Source organism: Loxodonta africana, chromosome 7 (assembly GCF_030014295.1).
Source record: "Loxodonta africana isolate mLoxAfr1 chromosome 7, mLoxAfr1.hap2, whole genome shotgun sequence".
Classification (NCBI taxonomy): domain Eukaryota; kingdom Metazoa; phylum Chordata; class Mammalia; order Proboscidea; family Elephantidae; genus Loxodonta; species Loxodonta africana.
This window is the reverse complement of record NC_087348.1, coordinates 108,810,708-108,832,228: the sequence shown is the minus strand read 5'-3', so window position 1 is coordinate 108,832,228 and position 21,521 is coordinate 108,810,708. Positions and strand designations below refer to the sequence as shown.

At 40.6% G+C, this 21,521-nt stretch overlaps 1 pseudogene; it reads left to right on the top strand.

Moving 5' to 3' along the window:
- Positions 1–4,460: 4,460 nt before the first annotated feature.
- On the top strand, positions 4,461–21,234 carry LOC135231749 (tripartite motif-containing protein 43-like; annotated as a pseudogene).
- The last annotated feature ends 287 nt before the right edge of the window (positions 21,235–21,521 follow it).

The following is a 21,521-nucleotide window of genomic DNA, read 5'->3' as shown; positions in this document are numbered from 1 at the left end:
ACCATTTTGATGAGTTGATGTTTGCAGAGATTAGTTTATGAAGATTAGCAAAGGCGTTACTTAACCCCATCTTCTCATTGACATAGGCTAATCATTCCTATTTGAAGACCTGTGAAATGCAATCACTGGGAAGAAATGGGTGTGGTCCAATAAAAGGGACCCAGCGAACCAGGCTCACTCCCTCTTCTCCAGAAGAGGCTTCTGGAGAGACTGCCTTTGCAACTCTCCTGCCTGCGGAGTCTTCTGAAAGCTACTGTAACCACACCGTGGGGACTTGATCCCTGAACTAATTTCTATAACACTACTTGTACAGCAAGCATCGGGGAAAGCCTTCACATATTTCTTAGGTGAGTACACAATTTACAGAAGAGGAATTCCTGCTACTTTCCCCAAACCATAAACAAACAAAAAATCATAATTTTATTTGATTCTTTGGCAAACTGAGGTGGTTTCTTGGAAATTATATTATTTGCCTACTTAGGAAACTGACATCATCTTTTCTTTATATTTGGGGGGTTAATTTGATGATTAATGTTATTTTTATTAATTTAAGTGATTCTTGGTTCTTATGTGTTATAAGGAATCAGAATGTAGCTGCCAGATATCTTGTAATTTTGTACTTGGTGTCCAACCCAGGTGTAGATGCTAAAAATGGGTTTGGTTATTTTTTTATGTCATGCCTAAATGTATTACTCTACAAGTGGTATATAAATGTATACATAGGAGACAGATTGTTCTATAAAATATAAGTAATACATTGTATGATTTAGGGAAAATATTGTTTTTGACTGTGGTAAATGTTGTCTGTTCAGAAATAACAATACTTTGACTTAAATTTTAAAGAAGCCAAGAAATGATCGGGCCTCTAGAAAAGTAACACTGATGACCATGCTGAAATAACAGAAATGAGAGTGTCATCTGCACTCAGAGAGTACAGAAGTGAGAACTATTTAGCAAAGTCAATTTTTTTAAATAGTTTTTATTGTGCTTTAAGTGAACGTTTACAAATCAAGTCAGCCTTTCACATGTAAACTTACATATACCTTACTACATATTCCTATTTACTCTCCCTCTAACGAGTCAGCCCGCTCCCTCCTTTCAGTCTCTCCTTTTATGACCATTTTGCCAGTTTCTAACCCCCTCTACTCTCCCATCTCCCCTCCAGACCGTGTCTCAAGTGTCCACCTGAACCAAGTAGCTCACTCCTCATCAGCATCTCTCTCCAACCCATTGTCCAGTCCAATCCATGTCTGATGAGTTGGCTTTGGGAATGGTTCCTGTCCTGGACGAACAGAAGGTTTGGGGACCTGGACCACTGGGATCCTTCTAGTCTCAGTCAGACCGTTAAGTTCGGTCTTTTTATGAGAATTTGTGGTCTGCATCCCATGGTTCTCCTGCTCCCTCAGGGGTTCTCTGTTGTGTTCGCTGTCAGGGCAGTCATAGGTTGTGGCCCGGCACCATCTAGTTCTTCTGGTCTCAGGATGATGCAGCCTCTAGTTCATGTAGCCCTTTCTGTCTCTTGGGCTCATAATTACCTTGTGAGCTAGCAAAGTCAATTTTTATAAGCATTATTTGTTTTCTGGTGCTGATCATTCTTGCATGAGAATTATATTTTTTCACAATGTAAAGAGGTACTTTATAATAGTGTGAATGAATTTGGAAGATATTGCTCTTCTCCTCTCTTTATTTCTTGTTTGTTTGAATGTTGTGGTTAGATGCCTTGGAGTGGGTTCTGAGTCATAGTGACCCTACGTACAACAGAATGAAACATTGCTTGGTTATGCACCATCCTCACAATTGCATTTTGAGCCCATTGTTGCAGCCACTGTGTCAATTCATCTCGTGAGGATCTTCCTCTTTTTAGCTGACCCTCTAATTGACTAAGCATGATGTCCTTCTCTAGGGACTAGTCCCTCCTGATAACATGTACAAAGTACATGAGACAAAGTCTCGTCATCCTTGCATCTAAGGAGCATTCTGGCTGTACATCTTCCAAGACATATTTGTTGTGCGGGCAATCCCTGGTATATTGAATATTCATTGCCAAAACCATCATTCAAAGGCATGAATTCTTTGTTCTTCCTCACTTATTGTCTAGCTTTCGCATACATATGATGCAACTGAAAAAAGCATGGCTTGGGCCAGGCTGACTTTAGTACTCAAAGTGACATCTTTGCTTTTAAACTTGTTTGAACACCGTGGTATAAATTATAAAGATAGGGCAAATTCAACATCAAGTATATTCACATAAGAAGATTCTGGATGAAGTCTGATGCAATTTTATTATTAAATTAATCCTTGTTAATCCTTATGTATCTAGAAGTTGTTTTAACCAAAAATCGAACACATTGCCATCAAGTCGATTCCCACTCATAGCAACCCTATAGGACAAGGACAGAGCAGAGTTGCCCCATAGGGCTTCCAAGACTGTCACATCTTGATCCTGTGGTAGTTTCAAACCACCAATCTTTTGATTAGCAACCAAGCACTTAAAACCCTGTGCCATCAGGGCTCCTAGAAGCTCTTTAGAGTAGTGTATTTTGTTTAAGATAAAAGAAAATAGATAAAATAGAAAATTTGGTTTTGTGGGTATATCTTGTATATAAGTGTTTCTCATACATTTTTATCCATGGCTTTTCAGAGAGGCATTTTCTGGATCATGGGTGAGGGATAGAAGACAAGTACAGACTGATGGCATTCTGTACATTTCTGCATCTTAAATCAATGACTTATTTTTCTTAATCTTTATTACCTCCCTTATAAAGATATTGTTATATTAACCTTTTGTGAGATGGCTGCATTCCATGGTCTGACCTTCTCATCTAACTACACGAGAGGGGAGAATCACCATCAGCCCAAAGCTGATCCCTGTGAGGTGGTGGTCAGAAATACCTCCTCTTTTAAATCGTTTTGCCAATTCCGACACCAGCCATCCCTCCCATGGGACTCTCTACTTTTCTGCTGTGTTCAGTAATTCATTGCAATCGCCACACAGAACTCATAGACCTTACTTACAATTATGGAGTTTATTAGGGATGTAATAGGTTATAATTCAGGATCAGCAACTACTCAGGATATAGTTATTAAGTCACAAAAGCTTCTTGGCTGTCCTGCAGGCAAGCCTCTCTCTCTCAGCCCCTCCACCCAGCCTCTGCCCTGCTCAGGCAAGTGTCACAAAGTTCTTTAGCTCCTCAAGTAAGTGCCCAAAGGCACCCCACTCCACCAGAAGCCTCAGCCTGAAGGTACTCAGCTCTCTTGTTCCATCTGTTCACAAGCTTAGCTTCTTTGACAAGGGCCTGGTGGCAACCCAGTCCCTTGAGAAGCCTCCTGCCTCAAGGCTCTCATTTCTCTTGCACTGTGGGTGGCACACCCACTGTACCAAACCAACTGTAGCTGTGTTGCTTCACAGGCTTTGAATCCCACTGCACCATCTTGTATCGGTCTCCTGGTTCTGCTGATTTTTTCTCTGTTACAGCTCTGTCTCTCTCTGTCTGTCTCCTCGTCTAGGAGGTTCACAGCACAAGGACCCTGGATCCATGGGATGTGCTCCACCTCCCAGCTCTTTTTTCTTGGTGGTAGTGAGGTTCCCTCCTTCTGCCTCTGGAATGGCTCATTTTAAGCCGAGTAGGAAGACAAGGGAAATCCTGGTGGTATAGAGGTTAAGAGTTACGTCTGCTAACCAAAAGTTTGGCAGTTGGAATCTCCCAGGCACTCCTTGGAAACTCTATCGAGCAGTTCTACTTTGTCCTATAGAGTTGCTATGAGTCATAATCAACTCGACGGCAACAGGTTTGGTTTTTTTGGTTAGGAAGACAAAACTGATCAGTTGCTCACTAAGGTTTCAAACACCTCATTTTTTTTTTAGTAAAATACTGTCTTTGTATTTGGTAAAAAGTGGGGTCGAAGTACATGCCATCTGATAACATCTTTACGTGAGGCATAGTGGTTAAGAGCTACGTCTGCTAGCCAAAACTTCAGCGGTTCAAATCCACCAGGCACTCCTTAGAAACCGTATAGGGCAGTTCTACTGTGTCCTTTAGGATCGCTATGAGTCGAAATCAACTTGATGGCAACGGGTTTTTTTTTTTTTTCTCACATTCTCCATATTAACAATGAACATTAAACATCTTTCTATATTAATATTCTTCTCTATGTTGTTTTTTAAATTTTTATTATGTTTTAGGTGAAAGCTTACATACCACATTAAGTTTCCATTTAACAATTTTTATACAAATTGTTCCAAGACATTGGTTACGATATTCACAGTGTGTCAGCATTCTCATTATTTCCATTCTGTTTGTTCTGTTTACATTGATCTAACTTTCCTGCCCACCCTTTCATCTTTGCTTTTGGGTAAATATTGACCTTTCGCGCACATATAGTGGATTGTTTAAGGGATTACATTAATTAAGATTACATTGTTTATTTTATAAGTCAGTCTATTATGAGGCTAAAAGAAGGCCTCCAAGAGTGGCTTCATTTCCAAGTTCCAAGGGTATCTTAGGGCAGTAGTTTTGGGGATTTCTCTAGTCTCTATTGGTCTAGTAAGTCTTGCATTTTTTAGGAATTTGAATTTCACACAAGTGTATTTTTAGGTCACAATCAGGGTAAAATTTTCCTTAGGCCTTTGTCTCTCCAGGGCAGAATAATAACCTTTTCTGATTTTCTTCCTTCAGGAAAATGGATCCAGCCTTCCAGAAAGAACTCACCTGCTTCATCTGCTTGAACTACCTTACAGACCCTGTCACCATAGGCTGTGGGCACAACTTCTGTAGGCCCTGTCTCTGCCTTTCCTGGGAAAAAGCTGAAAACTCCTGCCTGTTGCCCACTGTGCAGGGAAACATCAGAGCAGACAGCATTCAAAACCAATATTCTTGTGAAGAATCTGGTGTCCCTTGCCAGACAAGCCAGCCTCTGGCAATTTCTGAGCTCTGAGGAACAGATGTGTGGGACTCACAAAGAGACAAGGAAGATGTTCTGTGAAGAGAGCAAGAACCTGCTCTGTTTTCTCTGCTCTAACTCTCAGGAGCACGAGGCTCACAGACATTGTTCCATAGAATGCGCTGTTGAGGAATACCAGGTGAGTGATACGTCTAAAAGCACTTTGAAAGCTGCAGGATAGTAGAGCTAAGAGAGTACAAGGAAGATGAGCACGGTGATGATGAGTAATCCACTCATCGCTGAGAGTCTAGTATGTGCTAGCTTGTGTCCTAGGCAGGAAGGAGAAAAGTGTGAATAAAATACATAAACATATCTGCCTTCACAGAGTTTGTATTCCAGCAAGGAGATGAGACATTATTAAGTTAAGGACTATTCTTTTGAATATGCAATATAATGCTCAAGGTGCTGTGAAGTCCTCATTTTCAGATAGCAAAAATACATGAGCAAAGAGGTTCTCCTATTGGAAGCATGTTTAGTAATACAGGTCAAATAACCAAAAACCAAGCCCGTTGCTGCTGAGGAGATTCCGACTCACAGCATAGTGGTTAAGGGTTCAGCTGCTAAGCAAAAGGCTGGCAGTTTAAATCCACCAGATGCTCCTTGAAAATGCTATGGAGCAACTCTACTCTCTCCCGTAGGATCACTATGAGTTGGATTGACTAGATGGCAATGGGTTTGCGTTTTGTTTTGTTTTTTTGTTTGTTTTTTTAATATGGTATCCTAGGAGGCCTGGTGGATTTGAACTGCCAACCTTTTGCTTAGCAGCGGAACTCTTAACCACTATGCCACCAGAGTTTCAAGCATGCTAGAAAATAGCAGGGCCTAACATCAGTAGAGGAGCTCTGGTAACTTAAAGATTAACCTCCAGACTGCTAACGAAAAGGTAGGTGGTTCAAGCCCTCCAGTGGCTCCACAGGAGACAAGACCTGGCAATCTGGTCCGCTAAGATTACAGCCTAGGAAACCCTATGGGGCAGTTTGACCCTGTCTTGTAGGGCCCCTATGAGTTGAAATCAACTCAATAACAACGGCATCAGTACATCCGAATTCTGGAACAAGTTGTTTATCTGAAAATTAGCAATGTTACATAAAATCCTCATTCCTCAGTTTCTTTAGGCAAAACATTCCACTAAATTTTGTGTTTCTACTGCCTGAAATTTCCCAGAATTGGTAATTGTGGAAGGTTAACAAGGGAATATTATCATCCTTCCACTCGCCCTAAAGTACATCGATCTAGTATCTCTTGACTATATCCATTTATTCTGGTATGAAATGCATAGGATTTGTTTCTCTGGTACTCATATTCATGATTCCTTTGTAGGAGAAGCTCCTAAAGGAAATGAGATCTTTATGGGAAAATATTCAAAAAAATTGGAGAAATCTGAATGAGGAGAGCCTAATTATCAAGCTGTGGGTAGTAAGTATGAGGCTGTTTTCTTTGGAACCAGCTTGTGACAGACTTGCTGGAGATTTGTCCATGAAGAATTTGAGCTGAAATCATGGTGGGCCGTGAGCTTCTGTGAGTGGTTTATCAAAAGGAAAGATAACCTGCCTTTTCAGTGTAAGGCTGTATGACACTTGTTCAGATTTGTAAACCCGGTATATCAGCAACTCAGAAAATAAGCATGTGGCACTTCTCCAGACATTTCAGGAGCTTTTGAAGTGAATGAAGGTGTTTTGAAGGGAGCATGGGTTTGACTTTTGAATGGAAAACAAATGAAGGAATGAAACTGAAGGGTCATTCTGTGGTTCCTGACAAGTAGGAAGACGTGGATTTAGGTTGAGTGCAGTTGATTGGTAGAGGATGTGAGTCGGAGAGAAACAGGTGAGGTTTAAGGGGAAGGGGGTTAACTTGCATTGCACATATGATCTAAGAAATCCATGTCTTTGCAGTATTATGTGTTTCTACTGTCAGAGATTATCAGGTCTGAGTATCAGAAATTGCATCCGAATCTCCTTGAGGAAGAAAAACAACATTTAGAGGGACTGAAAAATGAAGGCAAGAAGATATTTCAGCAACTGAAGAAAAGTGAAGCCACAATGGTTCAAAAGGGGAGGCACCTGAGAGAAATGTATGAGGAGCTGAGGAATATGTGCCATAAATCAGATGTGGAGTTGCTCCAGGTAAGAACCGAGGACGCGCCTGGAAATCATTTGTATTAGCTAAAGTTCACATCCTGGACCTCCATTAGATATTTGGTACCAAAGGCACAAATTTTTTTCCTTTGGTGGTCATTTCCCAACTGAGAATAATAGACATAAACTGTAACTCCTGTCTTAGCCATGAACAACAAAGCTTTATGTAATTATGAGAGTAGATTTCCCAGGGAATACTGTATTTTTCGACAAATGAATGCCTTCTACTTTTGTTTGCCATCCATGTCCTGCCCTCCCTCCACCCCAGATATTTTCATAAGTGTGCAAAGTTAATTTTTTTTACAGCAACATGGCAAACCAACATAGAAGGCACAAATTATTTGTGGAAAATACAGTACTCCCTCCTAAAAGTCTTCTTCTCTACCTTGCTTCTCTAAAATCAAGAAAGAAACATCTTACCCATGAGCATTCCACTTTTGTCTCCAGGCAGGCAATATGGAGAAATTTGGGAAGAGATAACTTTTACTTCCTCCTTCTGTTTTAAAGTCCCCGAATTGAGTTGCCTCTGTTCTGGGGCACACTACCCTTTGGAGACAAGCCATGGGAAAGACCACTTTGCAGACAGCTGACGGTTGCATGGCTACCATCTATACTCACATCCTTCTCTTTATTCATTCACCCTCAGGTTTCTGAATTCACTGAGAATTCAGTTTCTATTCACATGTTGTAGTGGGATCCTACTTAAAAAAAAAAAAATGAATTTACCAAAGAAGTGTGGTGCTGGTTGGTTGGTACTTTTCCGAATATGCCCAAACCTAAAGATTGAATGGGCAGACTCACCCATTTGTTAGAATTCTAAACTTTTTCCTCTCTTCACAGGATTTGGGAGACATATTGACCAGGTAAGTTTGGCCTTTCCTGCAAACTAGAGCACCGTGCAGCCTGTTAAAGAGACCACAGTGTTTCTAACAAAGTGCGAACGTAACTTATGGAGATACTAGATATTTTCTGTGTATGCATGCTGTGTATGTTTTGCTGAATATGTTTTCCTGTTCCCTCTATCACAAATTTTGTTGTTGTTAGGTGCTGTCAAGTCAGTTCTGACTCACAGCGACCCTATGCACATCCAAACAAAACACTGCCCGGTCCTGTGCCATCCTCACAATTGTTGCTACGCTTGAGCTCATTGTCGAAGCCACTGTGTCACTCCATCTCGTTGAGGGTCTTCCTCTTTTTCACTGAACCTCTACTTTACCAAGTATGATGTCCTTGTCCAGGGACTGGTTCCTCCAGATAACATGTCCAAAGTATGTGAGGCGTAGTCTCGCCATCTTTGCTTCTGAGGAGCATTCTGGTTGTACTTCTTCCAAGACAGATTTGCTCATTCTTTTGGCAGTTCATTCGATATTCTTCGTGAACACCACAATTCAAAAGATGTAAATTCTTCTTTGGTCTTCCCTATTCATCCTCCAGCTTTCACATGCATATGAGGTGATTAAAAACACCATGGCTTGGGTCAGGCTCACCTTAGTCCTCAAGGTGACAGCTTTGTTTTTTCGCCCAGCCCAGTGCATCCTTTGATTTCTTGACTGCTGCTTCCATGGGTGTTGATTGTGGATGCAAGTCAAATGAAATCCTTGACAAATTCAATCTTTTTTCCATTTGTCATGAGGTTGCTTATTGGCCCAGTTGTGAGGATTTTTGCTTTCTTTATGCTGAAGTTTTTTTTTTTTTTATTAACTTTTATTAAGCTTCAAGTGAACGTTTACAAATCCAATCAGTCTGTCACATATAAGTTTACATACATCTCACTCCCTACTCCCACTTGCTCTCCCCCTCTTGAGTCAGCCCTTTCAGTCTCTCCTTTTGAGACAATTTTGCCGGCTTCTCTCTCTCTCTATCCTCCCATCGCCCCACCAGACAAGAGTTGCCAACACAATCTCAAGTGTCCACCTGATATAATTAGCTCACTCTTCATCAGCATCTCTCTCCCACCCGCTGACCAGTCCCTTTCATGCCTGATGAGTTGTCTTCGGGGATGGTTCCTGTCCTGTGCCAACAGAAGGTCTGGGGACCACGGCCGCCGGGATTCCTCTAGTCTCAGTCAGACCATTAAGTTTGGTCTTTTTATGAGAATTTGGGGTCTGTATCCCACTGATCTCCTGCTCCCTCAGGGGTCCTCTATTGTGCTCCCTGTCAGGGCAGTCATCGATTGTGGCCGGGCACCAACTAGTTCTTCTGGTCTCAGGATGATGTAGGTCTCTGGTTCATGTGGCCCTTTCTGTCTCTTGGGCTCTTAGTTGTCGTGTGGCCTTGGTGTTCTTCATTTTCCTTTGCTCCAGGTGGGTTGAGACCAATTGATGCATCTTAGATGGCCGCTTGTTAGCATTTAAGACCCCAGACACCACATTTCAAAGTGGGTTGCAGAATGCTTTCATAATAGAATTATTTTGCCAATTGACTTAGAAGTCCCGGCAAACCATGTTCCCCAGACCCCCGCCCTTGGTCCGCTGACCTTTGAAGCATTCATTTTATCCTGGAAACTTCTTTGCTTTTGGTCCAGTCCAATTGAGCTGACCTTCCATGTATTGAGTGTTGTCTTTCCCTTCGCCTAAAGCATTTCTTATCTACTGATTAATCAATAAATAACCCTCTCCCACCCTCCCTCCCTCCCCCCCTCGTAACCACAAAAGTATGTGTTCTTCTCAGGTTTACTATTACTCAAGATCTTATAATAGGGGTCTTATACAATATTTGTCCTTTTGCCTCTGACTCATTTCACTCAGCATAATGCCTTCCAGGTTCCTCCATGTTATGAAATGTTTCACAGATTCGTCACTGTTCTTTATCGATGCGTAGTATTCCATTGTGTGAATATACCACAATTTATTTACCCATTCATCCGTTGACGGACACCTTGGTTGCTTCCAAATTTTTGCTATTGTAAACAGAGCTGCAATAAACATGGGTGTGCATATATCTGTTTGTATGAAGGCTCTTGTATCTCTAGGGTATATTCCCAGGGGTGGGATTTCTGGGTTATATGGTAGTTCTATTTCTAACTGTTTAAGATAACGCCAGATAGATTTCCAAAGTGGTTGTACCATTTTACATTCCCACCAGCAGTGTATGAGAGTTCCAATCTCTCCGCAGCCTCTCCAACATTTATTATTTTGTGTTTTTTGGATTAATGCCAGCCTTGCTGGTGTGAGATGGAATCTCATGGTGGTTTTAATTTGCATTTCTCTAATGGCTAATGATCGTGAGCATTTTCTCATGTATCTGTTGGCTGCCTGAATATCTTCTTTAGTGAAATGTGTGTTCATATCCTTTGCCCACTTTTTGATTGGGTTGTTTGTCTTTTTGTGGTTGAGTTTTGACAGAATCATGTAGATTTTAGAGATGAGGCGCTGGTCGGAGAAGTCATAGCTGAAAATTCTTTCCCAGTCTGTAGGTGGTCTTTTTACTCTTTTGGTGAAGTCTTTAGATGAGCATAGGTGTTTGATTTTAGGGGCTTCCAGTTATCGGGTTTCTCTTCAACATTTTTGGTAATGTTTTGTATTCTGTTTATGCCTTGCGTTAGGGCTCCTAGGGTTGTCCCAATTTTTTCTTCCATGATCTTTATCGTTTTAGTCTTTATGTTTAGGTCTTTGATCCACTTGGAGTTAGTTTTTGTGCATGGTGTAAGGTATGGGTCCTGTTTCATTTTTTTGCAAATGAATATCCAGTTATGCCAGCACCATTTGTTAAAAAGGCTTTCTTTTCCCCAATTAACTGACACTGATCCTTTGTCAAATATCAGCTGCTCATACGTGGATGGATCTATGTCCGGGTTCTCAATTCTGTTCCATTGGTCTATGTGCCTGTTGTTGTACCAGTACCAGGCTGTTTTGGCTACTGTGGCTGTATAATAGGTTCTGAAATCAGGTAAAGTGAGGCCTCCCACTTTCTTCTTCTTTTTCAGTAATGCTTTGCTTATCCGGGGCTTCTTTTCCTTCCATATGAAATTGGTGATTTGTTTCTCTATCCCCTTAAAATATGACATTGGAATTTGGATCGGAAGTGCATTAAATGTATAAATGGCTTTTGGTAGAATAGACATTTTTACTATGTTAAGTCTTCCTATCCATGAGCAAGGTATGTTTTTCCACTTAAGTATATCCTTTTGAATTTCTTGTAGTAGAGCTTTGTAGTTTTCTTTGTATAGGTCTTTTCCATCCTTGGTAAGATTTATTCCTAAATATTTTATCTTCTTGGGGGCTACTGTGAATGGTATTGATTTGGTTATTTCCTCTTTGGTGTTCTTTTTGTTGATGTAGAGGAATCCAAGTGATTTTTGTATGTTTCTCTTGTAACCTGAGACTCTGCCAAACTCTTCTATTAGTTTCAGTAGTTTTCTGGAGGATTCCTTAGGGTTTTCTGTGTATAAGATCATGTCATCTGCAAATAGAGATAATTTCACTTCCTCCTTGCCAATCCGGATGCCCTTTATTTCTTTGTCTAGCCTAATTGCTCTGGCTAGGACTTTTAGCACAATGTTGAATAAGAGCGGTGATAAAGGGCATCCTTGTCTGGTTCCCGTTCTCAAGGGAAATGCTTTCAGGTTCTCTCCATTTAGAGTGATATTGGCTGTTGGCTTTGCATAGATGCCCTTTATTATGTTGAGGAATTTTCCTTCAATTCCTATTTTGGTAAGAGTTTTTATCATAAATGGGTGTTGGACTTTGTCAAATGCCTTTTCTGCATCAATTGATAAGATCATGTGGTTTTTGTCTTTTGTTTTATTTATGTGGTGGATTACATTAATGGTTTTTCTAACATTAAACCAGCCTTCCATACCTGATATAAATCCCACTTGATCATGATGAATTATTTTTTTGATGTGTTGTTGGATTCTATTGCCTAGAATTTTGTTGAGGATTTTTGCATCTATGTTCATGAGGGATATAGGTCTATAATTTTCTTTTTTTGTAATGTCTTTACCTGGTTTTGGTATCAGGGAGATGGTGGCTTCATAGAATGAGTTGGGTAGTATTCCATCATTTTCTATGCTTTGGAATACCTTCAAAAGTAGTGGTGTTAACTCTTCTCTGAAAGTTTTGTAGAACTCTGCAGTGAAGCCGTCCAGGCCAGGGCTTTTTTTTGTTGGGAGTTTTTTGATTACCATTTCAATCTCTTTTTTTGTTATGGGTGTATTTAGTTATTCTACTTCTGAATGTGTTAGTTTAGGTAGGTAGTGTTTTTCCAGGAATTCATCCATTTCTTCTAGGTTTTCAAATTTGTTAGAGTACAATTTTTCATAATAATCTGAAATGATTCTTTTAATTTCATTTGGTTCTGTTGTGATGTGGTCCTTCTCGTTTCTTATTCTGGTTGTTTTTTTTCCTGTATTTCTTTAGTCAGTCTAGCCAATGGTTTATCGATTTTGTTAATTTTTTCAAAGAACCAGCTTTTGGCTTTGTTAATTCTTTCAATTGTTTTTCTGTTCTCTAATTCATTTAGTTGAGCTCTAATTTTTATTATTTGTTTTCTTCTGGTGCCTGATGGATTCTTTTGTTGCTCACTTTCTATTTGTTCAAGTTGTAGGGACAGTTCTCTGATTTTGGCTCTTTCTTCTTTTTGTATGTGTGCATTTATCGATATAACTTGGCCTCTGAGCACTGCTTTTGCTGTGTCCCAGAGGTTTTGATAGGAAGTATTTTCATTCTCGTTGCTTTCTAAGAATTTCCTTATTCCCTCCTTGATGTCTTCTATAAGCCAGTCTTTTTTCAGGAGGGTATTGTTCATTTTCCAAGTATTTGATTTCTTTTCCTTAGTTTTTCTGTTATTGATCTCTAGTTTTATTGCCTTGTGGTCTGAGAAGATGCTTTGTAATATTTCGATGTTTTGGACTCTGCAAAGGTATGTTTTATGACCTAATATGTGGTCTCTTCTAGAGAATGTTCCATGTGCGCTAGAAAAAAAAGTATATTTTGCAGCAGTTGGGTGGAGAGTTCTGTATAAGTCAATGAGGTCAAGTTGGTTGATTGTTGTAATTAGATCTTCCGTGTCTCTATTGAGCTTCTTACTGGATGTCCTGTCCTTCTCCAAAAGTGGTGTGTTGAAGTCTCCTACTATAATTGTGGAGGTATCTATCTCACTTTTCAATTCTGTTAAAATTTGATTTATGTATCTTGCAGCCCTGTCATTGGGTGCATAAATATTTAATATGGTTATATCTTCCTGATCAATTGTCCCTTTTATCATTATATAGTGTCCTTCTTTATCCTTTGTGGTGGATTTAAGTCTAAAGTCTATTTTGTCAGAAATTAATATTGCTACTCCTCTTCTTTTTTGCTTATTGTTTGCTTGATATATTTTTTTCCATCCTTTGAGTTTTAGTTTGTTTGTGTCTCTAAGTCTAAGGTGTGTCTCTTGTAGGCAGCATATAGATGGATCGTGTTTCTTTATCCAGTCTGTGACTCTCTGTCTCTTTATTGGTGCATTTAGTCCATTTACATTCAGGGTAATTATAGATAAATAAGTTTTTAGTGCTGTCATTTTGATGCCTTTTTATGTGTGTTGTTGACAATTTCATTTTTCCACATACTTTTTTGTGCTGAGGCGTTTTTCTTAGTAAATTGTGAGATCCTCATTTTCATAGTGTTTGACTTTATGTTTGTTGAGTCATTACATTTTTCTTGGCTTTTATCTTGAGTTATGGAGTTGTTATACCTCTTTGTGGTTACCTTAATATTTACCCCTATTTTTCTAAGTAAAAACCTAACTTGTATTGTTCTATATCACCTGATATCACTCTCCATCTGGCAGTTCAATGCCTCCTGTATTTAGTCCCTCTTTTTGATTATTGTGATCTTTTACCTATTGACTTCCATGATTCCCTGTTATGTGTATTTTTTTTTAATTAATCTTAATTTGTTTGTTTTTGTGATTTCCCTATTTGAGTTGATATCAGGACGTTCTGTTTTGTGACCTTGTGTTGTGCTGATATCTGATATTATTGGTTCTCTGACCAAACAATATCCTTTAGTATTTCTTGTAGCTTTGGTTTGGTTTTTGCAAATTCTCTAAACTTGTGTTTATCTGTAAATATCTTAATTTCACCTTCATATTTCAGAGAGAGTTTTGCTGGATGCATGATCCTTGGCTGGCAGTTTTTCTCCTTCAGTGTTCTGTATATGTCGTCCCATTCCCTTCTTGCCTGCATGGTTTCTGCTGAGTAGTCTGAACTTATTCTTATTGATTCTCCCTTGAAGGAAACCTTTCTTTTCTCCCTGGCTGCTTTTAAAATTTTCTCTTTATCTTTGGTTTTGGCGAGTTTGATGATAATATGTCTTGGTGTTTTTCTTTTTGGATCAGTCTTAAATGGGGTTCGATGAGCATCTTGGATAGATATCCTTTCGTCTTTCATGATGTCAGGGAAGTTTTGTGTCAGGAGTTCTTCAACTATTTTCTCTGTGTTTTCTGTCCCCCCTCCCTGTTCTGGGACTCCAATCACCCGCAGGTTATTCTTCTTGATAGAGTCCCACATGATTCTTAGGGTTTCTTCATTTTTTTAAATTCTTTTATCTGATTTTTTTTCAGCTATGTTGGTGTTGATTCCCTGGTCCTCCAGATGTCCCAGTCTGCATTCTAATTGCTCGAGTCTGCTCCTCTGAATTCCTATTGCGTTGTCTAATTCTGTAATTTTATTGTTAATCTTTTGGATTTCTACATGCTGTCTCTCTATGGATTCTTGCAACTTATTAATTTTTCCACTATGTTTTTGAATAATCTTTTTGAGTTCTTCAACAGTTTTATGAGTGTGTTCCTTGGCTTTTTGTGTAGTTTGCCTTATTTCATTTGTGATGTCTTGAAGCATTCTGTAAATTAGTTTTTTATATTCTGTATCTGATAATTCCGGGATTGTATCTTCATTTGGGAAAGATTTTGATTCTTTTGTTTGGGGGGTTGGAGAAGCTGTCATGGTCTGCTTCTTTAAGTGGTTTGATATGGATTGTTGTCTCCGAGCCATCACTGGGAAACTAGTTTTTCCAGAAAATCCGCTAAAAAAAAAAATGCAGTCAGAATCCTATCAGAGTTCTCCCTCTGGTTCAGGCTATTCGGATGTTAATGAAGCCGCCTGGGGAGGGTGGGGGAGGTAACAGAGAGATAGGAGAGTAGCACCTCAGAATATAGCCAGAGTTGCTTGCCTTGCTTGGAATGACTATTATATCTGAGACTCCCGCGGGGCGCATCGCCTATGTGTGCTGGCTGTGTGGAGATTGCCCCCGGGGGGTCTGACCCGCTGCAGTCAAGGTCAGATCCTCCCCTTCCAGCCCCACGCCCAGCGTAAAGGCTCCCCTACTGGGACGATGCACTCTCGACTCCAAAATCAGTCGCTGCCTCCCGGGGACTTCTCGTCCCTCCAGCCGCATTGCCGTGCCGCCCCTGAAAACTAGTTGGGCTGCCTCCCGGGGTTAGTTCAGGTGGGTGGAGCAGCTCCCCGTGCTTATGCCATGACCGAGTGTCCCGGCTGGGATGCTGTTCTCCCCGCTCCAATACCAGTCACTGCCTCCCAGGGACTTCTCCCACCGGCTTCGTCCCACGCCGCCCGCGGAACCGGCTGGTCCCCCTCCCGGGGTTAGTTCAGGGGGGTGGAGCAGCTCTCTGTGCTTGTGCTGTACCTGACTGGTATGCTGGCTCCAGGATCTGAAAACAATCGCTGCTACCCCGTATTAGTTCGTTCTCCGTCTCAAAATCTGTGTTTGTTGTTCAGGGTTCCTAGATTGTTATGTATGTGACCGATTCACTTGTTTTTCCGTGTCTTTGTTGTAAGAGGGATCTGAGGTAGCATCTGCCTAGTCCGCCGCCTTGGCTCCGCCTCTATGCTGAGGTTTTTATGTTGAGGTAGAATCCATACTGAAGGCTGTGGTCTTTGATCTTCATCAGTAAATGCTTCAAGTTCTCTGCACTTTCAGCAAGCAAGGTTGTGTCAACTGCATAATGCATGTTGTTGATGAGTCTTCCAGTTGTGAGGATTTTTGTTTTCTTTATGTTAAGATGCAATCCATACTGAAGGCTGTGGTCTTTGGTCTTCATTAGTAAGTGCTTCAAGTCCTCTTCACTTTCAGCAAGCAAGGTTGTGTCATCTGCATAGCACAGATTGTTAGTGAGTCCTCCTCCAATGCTGTTGCCCCATTCTTGTTCCTATAGTCCAGCTTCTCGGATTATTTGCTCAACATACAGATTCAATAGGTATGGTGAAAAGATAAAATCTTTATGCACACTTTTCCTGATTTTAAACCATGCAGTATCCCCTTGTTCTGTTCAAATGACTGTCTCTTGATCTATGTACAGGTTCCTCATGAGCACAATTAAGTGTTTCAGAATTCCCATTCTTTGCAGTGCTGTCCATAATTTGTTGTGACCCACACAGTCGAATGCCTTAGTATAGTGAATGAAAACACAGGTAAACATCTTTCTGGTATTCTCTGCTTTCAGCCAGGATCCATTTGACATCCGCTATAATATCCCTGGTTCCACATCTTCTTCTGAACCTGGACAGACTTTCTGGCAGATCCCTGTCAATGTACTGCTGCAGCTGCTTTTCAATGATCTTCAGCAAAATTTTACTTGCACGTGATATTAAGGATATTGTTGGATAAGTTCTGCATTCACTTGGATCACCTTTCTTGGGAGTAGGCATAAATATGGATCTCTTCCAGTCAGGTAGACAGGAAGCTGTCTTCCAGATTTCTTGGCCTAAGAGTGAGCAATTCTAGTGCTGCTTCCGATTGTTGAAACATCTCAATTGATATTCCATCAATTCCTGTGGCCTTGTTTTTTACTAATGCCTTCAGTGCAGCCTGGAACTCTTCCTTCAATACCATGGGTTCCTAATCATATTCTACCTCCTGAAATGGCTGAAGATCAACCAGTTCTTGGTACAATGACTCTGTGTATTCCTTCCATCTTCTTTTGATGCTTCCTGCGTCGCTTAGTATTTTCCCCATAGAATCCTTCAGTATTGCAACTCAAGGCTTGAATTTTTTTCTTCAGTTCTTTCAGCTTATGAAATGCTGAGAGTGTTCTTCCCTTTTTGTTTTCTATCTGCAGGCCTTTGCACATGTCATCATAATACTTTACTTTGTCTTCTACCCTTTGAAATCTTCTGTTCTTCTTTTTTACTTCATCATTTTTTCCTTTTGCTTTAGCTACTCAACATTCAAGAGCAAGTTTCAGAGTCTCTTCTGACACCCATTTAGGTGTTTACTTTCTCTCCTGTCTTTTAATGACCTCTTGCTTTCTTCACGTATGATGTCCTTGATGTCATTCCACAACTCACAAATTAGCGTTGTTTCTTTCTTGTGAATCAGGGAGGTGTGTTTTGCAGGGCTCAGTGCATAAGTGTCTAGAAGATAGCTATCTTTGAGTTTAGGTTTCAAACACGTAAACTTAGTGAAGTGAATGGCCTAGTTTGTGCCAGGTGGTAGGTGAGAGAGGCATGTACCTCTGAGGGGCAGGAGAAGGAAGCAGGCAGAGAAGAAAGAATGATTCCCTAAGAGTTGCATAATTCCATCCCAGGATACTGGAGATATACCACAATATTGGTAACGGGTTCTGATGAAACATTTTCAGTTAATGCTGACTTCTTTTTTTTTTAAATAATTTTTGTTGTGCTTTAAGTGAAAGTTTACAAATCAAGTTACTCTGTCACATATAAGCTTGTATACACCTTACTCCATACTCCCACTTACTCTCCCCCTAATGAGTCACCCCCTCCCTCCTTTCAGTCTCTCCTTTCATGACAATTTTGCCAGTTTCTAACCCTCTCTACCCTCCTACCTCCCCTCCAGACCGGAGATGCCAACACAGTCTCAAGTGTCCCCCTGATACAAGTAGCTCACTCTTCGTCAACATCTCTCTCCAACCCATTGTCCAGTCCCTTCCATGTCTGATGAGTTGGTTGCCATCTTTTTTACATACTGTGATGGCCCCTCTGGCACCTGAAAGATTAACTGATTCTCTGACTTGCAGGAGTGAGTCCGTGCAGCTGGACATGCCCCAGCCTGTGAACCCAGCGCTCAGTGCTAGGCCCATCACTGGCCTGATAGACAGGTTCCGGCAGTTCCGAGGTGAGTGTCAGCCCAGTGGTGGGACCACATACAACGTCTTCCAATAATGGTTTTCTATGGGCAATCATTCCCTCTTTATTGATTCTTGATTTTGGGAGGAGAGCAGCCTGTGAATAATCATATTTGCCCTATGATAATATGAAAAATATCTACATAAATGGTGGGAAAAGAGATATGTTATTCTGGCCAGTATTAAATAGTTAATGAGAAAAAGAAAATGATCTGAAAATGGCTCCTTGAGACCTAGAAGCATTCCCAGATACAATGTTAGTCATTCAGTGAGTCATACAGAAGGACATATTATTTCAGAACATTTCAATTTCAAATTAAGTGCAGTTGCTTATGGTGGTAGGGTCCCTGGTATTTTATTTTTAAATATTTTTCATTTAAAGTCTCATAGTAATTGAATTTGTAATAATGTGCATTTTAATGAATACGTTCTGAGAAATACATAAATAAACATAAAAAAGTGATATACAGAAAAGCAGAATTTATGAGCAACAATAAAACAAGTGGGTGGTTGAGGCAGTACGCAGAGCTCCATGTTCGACCTAGTCCAACGGGGTTAGCCTGCAGGCAGAGAATGACTAAGCCTGAGATGGAACCAGGTTTAAAAGCCAGGACATTCTGAGTAGGAGACCCCTTCTAAGAAGATATAAGTCAAGCCCCAAAACTGAAGACATTACCGCCAAGTGGATTTCAACTCACAGCTATCCTATAGGACAGAGTAGAATGGCCTCATAGGGCTTCCAAGGCTTTCAATCTTTATGGAAGCAGACTGCCACGTCTTTCTCCCTAGGAGCAGCTGGTGGTTTCCCACCACTGACCTTTAAGTTAGCAGCTGAGTGCTTTAACCACTGCCCCACCAGGTCCTCTTCTAAGAAGGCATACCTGGATTTTATTCTTGAATTTAAGCCTACTTGCTTATCTTATACTTGGCAATGTGATCACCATTTATTCAGGTTGGGATTTTTTGCCCTGAGAAGAGAAAATGGAGATAAGTCATGTTGCTGTGGACTTGGTATCAGTGCAGGTTTCTGATTTTTAATGTGCTGTGAAAAGCAATGAACCAGACGTTTACATGACCTCCCTCCTCTACATTCCCTGGGATTTGAGGAGTTTTTTTCCAGTGTATTTAGGTATCCGTTTCTTCTGCACATCCGCTGATAGCCCTCAATCTGATATTTTCTATCCATAACTTCCCTTGTAGTGGTGGCCTGTTTTTCCAGTGATACTCTAGACCCAGTGACCCCCTCATCCCATAGAAATTGAAAAACTGATTTGAACTGAAATATTCTCTTTTTCCACAGGGGAAATTTCCTTCCGTTATGAAATAAGCAGTCAGAATATCATGGTGTTTGATGACGTGAGAAGTCTGAGGCTAAGACGTGACCTTCAAGAGGTGCCTTTTCCTTCTAGAAGATCTCAGTACTTTGCTGCATGGGGGGACCAGGCCTTCACCTCTGGAAAACACTACTGGGAGATAGATGTGGACGACTCTTGGGACTGGGCTGTAGGAGTCTGTAAGGATACCTGGTTAAGGAAGAATGGCTCACTGGTTGAATCTGAGAATGTATTTCTTCTTTTATGTGTGAAGGATGTTAATCGTTACAATCTCTTGACCACTTCCCCAGTGTTTCCTCAGTATATAGAGAAACCTCTGGGGCGAGTTGGTGTGTATATAGATTTTGACAGTAGAAGTATGAGTTTTGTTAATGTTGCCAAAAGTTCCCTCATATGGAGATACCCAGCCTGCTCCTTCAATTACCCTCTCAGGCCTTTCTTTTGTACTGGCCACACATGATAGTGGTGAATTCAGGAACCTGGAAACTCCATATCTGAGGGAGTCCTTCTCAGTTGAAGCTGATCAATAATATTTTATTGTCTTTTATTTTGTTCTTCTTTAAAGTAACATTTTGTTGTTATTAACTATGAAAAAAAGTTGGAAATGAAAACTTTCGCTAGTTCAATTTTTTTTAATTAAAATCATCTCTTTTGGCACATTACATTGCATATATACTGTGATTATTCAAGTGTTTTATGAGCTTGCTAGAGTTAGAAGCATATATAACAAAAACTTTGAAAGCTGGAACTTGAGGGGACTGCCTTGTATTTTGATCTTTGTTAAGTGGAAAATTGTTAAAAACTTCTTGGGGGTGGTGTCTGACCTCCTCCAGCCCCACAAGAGGATAGGGGAACCAAGATCAACAGCGCAAAGTTGATTCCCAGGAGGCAGAGGCCAGACAAGTCTCTTCTCTCTACCATCTTTACTAATTCTGAAACCAACCACCCCTCACACAGCACTCTCTACTTCTCTGCTGGATGCAATAATTCTTTGCAATGGCCACACAGAACTCAGGCTATACTCAGGATTATAGGGTTTCTTATAAGGGAAGTAACAATTACAATTCAGGCCCTGGAACATTCAAGATAAGAGTCTTCCATCAGGATAGCCTCTTCCCAGCCGTGCTCACAAGTTTGATTCTCCTTGGCCCTCAGTCTCTGCCCAAAGGCACTCAACTTTGTCTTCTGCAGATTGGGAAGCTACTGTACCCTCTCCTGCTGCTAGGTCTCTGCTGCTGGGTCTCTCCTGTTTGTCTCTCCTTCTTTGGTGGTGGTGGGTTCCTCTCTGCTCTGGCTCCCTCTTAAGGCATAACTGACCAATCCCGTTGGTAGGCCACAATTAGCCTATCACACAATCAACTGAGTGTGAGTTCCCAGATCATGGCTAGAAAGGCCATACACAAAAATAATTAATCACACAGCAAAAATATTTGATTTTTCCTCCTGACAGGTTTCCACTTTATATGGGTTCCAGCTTTCACAGATTTTACTGTATGAGTGTGATTCCATCTTAATGGTGTAATAGAGGAACACAGAGTGTTTGTATCATAAAGAAACCCGGTTGTCTACAATATATGTGTCAGTCTGGAATATTCTTCTCCCTCATCTTGATCTCTTAAAATCCTTCTCAATTCATCCTTAGGGAAAAACTCTTTACAGGGAAATATTCCTGGATCCTCAGGACCAGGACAGACCTGTCTTTATAAATAAGTCCGTTATTTTGTCCTTTCCCTTTTAACCATATGAATTATGAGATAAAGGAAGTGTCTCTTGTATTCACTGCTATTTCCTACAGGTAACACAATGCCTAAGACATAACAGGCTCTTAACAAATGTCTGAATGAACAATAAGTGAATGAGATACTTGCCCTGTCTGCAATAGGGTTGACAGTGGGTGCTGCTCCATATCTTTGCTCTCGTGATTCACACTATGCAGTATTTTCACCGAATTTCATTTCTGATAGAAAGGTTGTTCTACGACACACGGTTTCAAAGTTTTCTGATTAATAATTGAGAATATTCA